Below are 2,507 nucleotides of genomic sequence, written 5' to 3'. Positions count from 1 at the left end.
ATCACTGATTTCTTTCCTATCTTTTCCTTCTCTCCAGAAATCCAGAACCACGTCAACAATCACATTTCCCACCTCTGCATTGCACATGTCATGAAAAGTAGAACCTTACAGAGGACCTGAGTACGCTCTTTTAGGGAGAGACAGTTTAGAAACCTAATCTGAGGCCTATACACAGAAAAATGAAAATCGCTTTGTTGGATGACCTTCATCTCATGGGCATTGTAATTAGAAAAGGTTTGCTGGCATCAATCAGCTGTGGAATCCATCTTATCCGCTTCATCAAAGATATGAACATGGGGCAGAGAGACCAAATATAAGCTTGAGAATGGATTTCTTTAGATTTGCCTGAAAGAACACACAGATTCCAGATATATATACTCCACAAGCACGGTGAGTTTTTTTAATTATTATTATTATTTATAGTTTTAGTACATTTGTATATTAAAAGGAATGAGTTAACTCAAAAAAATGACACTATAAATGCACTCACCCCCAGAAGGCCTGGAAGTGTATGTGACTTTCTTCTTTCCAACCAGACACAGGCAGAGAGATTTATCCTGGCTCTTCAAGCTCAGTAATGCTCGTGGATGGTGTGCATTATTTTTTGAGATCTTTGAGCTCCAGCTCCTTGCTGTTCATCCCTGATTTCTTTCCTATCCTTTTCCATCTCTCCAGAAATCCAGAACCCGTCCTTGTCCACAGGCTCCACCTGCACATTGTCTGTGAAAAATGAGCATACTTACTGAGAATTCCTGGTACGCTCTTTTTGGGAAAGACAGTTTAGAAGAGCACAATCTAGAGGGCCTATACCTGGGGAAAAATAGAAAATCGCTTTGTTGAATGGCACTCCATCTCTGTGGGCATTGTAGTCCAGAAAGGTTTTGCTAGCGTCAATCAGCTGTGGATCCATGTATCCGCATTCTTCATGAATATGAACATGAGCGAAACCAATATACCCTTGAGGAATCGATTTCTTTTTAGTTGCCTGAAAGAGAACGCACAGATTGCAGATATAACACTCCCACAGCCACAGTGAGTTTTTTAATTATTAATATTATTTATAGTTTCAGTACATTTGTATATTAAAGGAATAGTTAACTCAAAAAAAATGACACACATAAATCTCACCCCCAAGCCTAGGTGTATATGGCTTTCTTCTTTCAGAGCAGACACAGGCGAGAGATTTATCACCAGCTCTTAAGCCTATAAAGTAATGCTGCGTGGATAGTGGCCATTATTTTGAAGGACATAAGACATATCCATGAAGTCTTGGCTTCTTGATTTCGGCGTCTGACCCTTGACCTGCGACATACGCTGTACGCAGCCAGTCAGAAGTCAATAGAAACTCAAAACTCGAAGTACGGTTATTCAACGTGATCATTTGAAAACTAGAAATATTTTTGTTACAAAAACCCACCCGAGCTATTCCCAGAGGACGTATGATAACCCCCAGAAGGCATCAAGAGGGTAGTTTTTACGATCTAGTACTTGCGGGGATATCCAGTTTGTAGAGCTTCAAAGCCAGTGAAAGCCCTCTATCCAGCAGCGATACCAAGCTAGGAAGAACCAGGATCTGAACCACAAAACTCTTTCTGTGTTCGTCTGAAAGAAAATCTCCTACACCTCGGATGGATAACAGTGAATAGTTTGTAACATAACTATTCACTGTAAATGTTGTCTCCTGTACTCTGCACAGAATTACTATTTTTTTGGTATGTTTTAGTTTTATAATGACAAAATGTGAAGCGAACAGAATTATAGGCCTGTTTGGTCCCAGAAACCCATGTTTTATATTATTAAAAGGAGTCTTAACTAGAGAGATTTAAAGGGATTAAATCAGTGTGTGATATTTGGGTTGGCTGTATCTCTCATTCTGCCAAAATTTTCCAGACATCTGCTTAAACCAGCGTTAAGCAAGATGGGGACAAAGCCTAAATGACCCAATTCAAGCTTAATTTAAACAATTTACTCAGATTTAAGAAGATGTATTATATTGTTTACTTACGCTGTAGATATGTGTATGTGTTCTTTGTAAGGAAGTGATGCTCAGATATATATATGTAGACATACCCACACCCGGTATCCTTGTTTGTAAGTAACTGCTTGCGATGATTTCCGCCCAGCGTGGTTTTTTTCCAGTTCCTGGAGTTCCGTGAAAAGAGAGAGAGGACCAGAGGTTTGTTCAGGAGTTTTGTCGATCGCAGATATCGATACATGACTTTCCGCACGACATCAGTCAGCGATATGCTGCCCGAAAGAGAAGTCTCTTAAATCCGCCTTCAAACCTGAAGAGATAAGAATACTGATCAACTTTCATTTTAAAGATATTGTTTTGAGTTTATGGCTGTCCCCAGTAAACCCGACAAACTCAGCCAAAACACAAAAAAGTTTAACAGTGCTCGTTTGAAACGATGTTAAGCCTACGCTTGGAAGGTAATAAGCCTACATTTACCAGGCTTAACTGGATACTTCCTTCACCCTTGACTAAAGTAATTGCGCTCATATTA

General features: G+C 39.6%; 1 pseudogene; it reads right to left on the bottom strand.

Annotated features, from left to right (window-relative positions):
• Positions 1-571: 571 nt before the first annotated feature.
• Positions 572-2,507, bottom strand: part of LOC122328574 — a 44,550-nt pseudogene continuing 42,614 nt past the window's right edge.

Source organism: Puntigrus tetrazona, chromosome 23 (assembly GCF_018831695.1).
Source record: "Puntigrus tetrazona isolate hp1 chromosome 23, ASM1883169v1, whole genome shotgun sequence".
Classification (NCBI taxonomy): Eukaryota; Metazoa; Chordata; class Actinopteri; order Cypriniformes; family Cyprinidae; genus Puntigrus; species Puntigrus tetrazona.
This window is presented reverse-complemented; position numbering and strand designations above follow the sequence as displayed.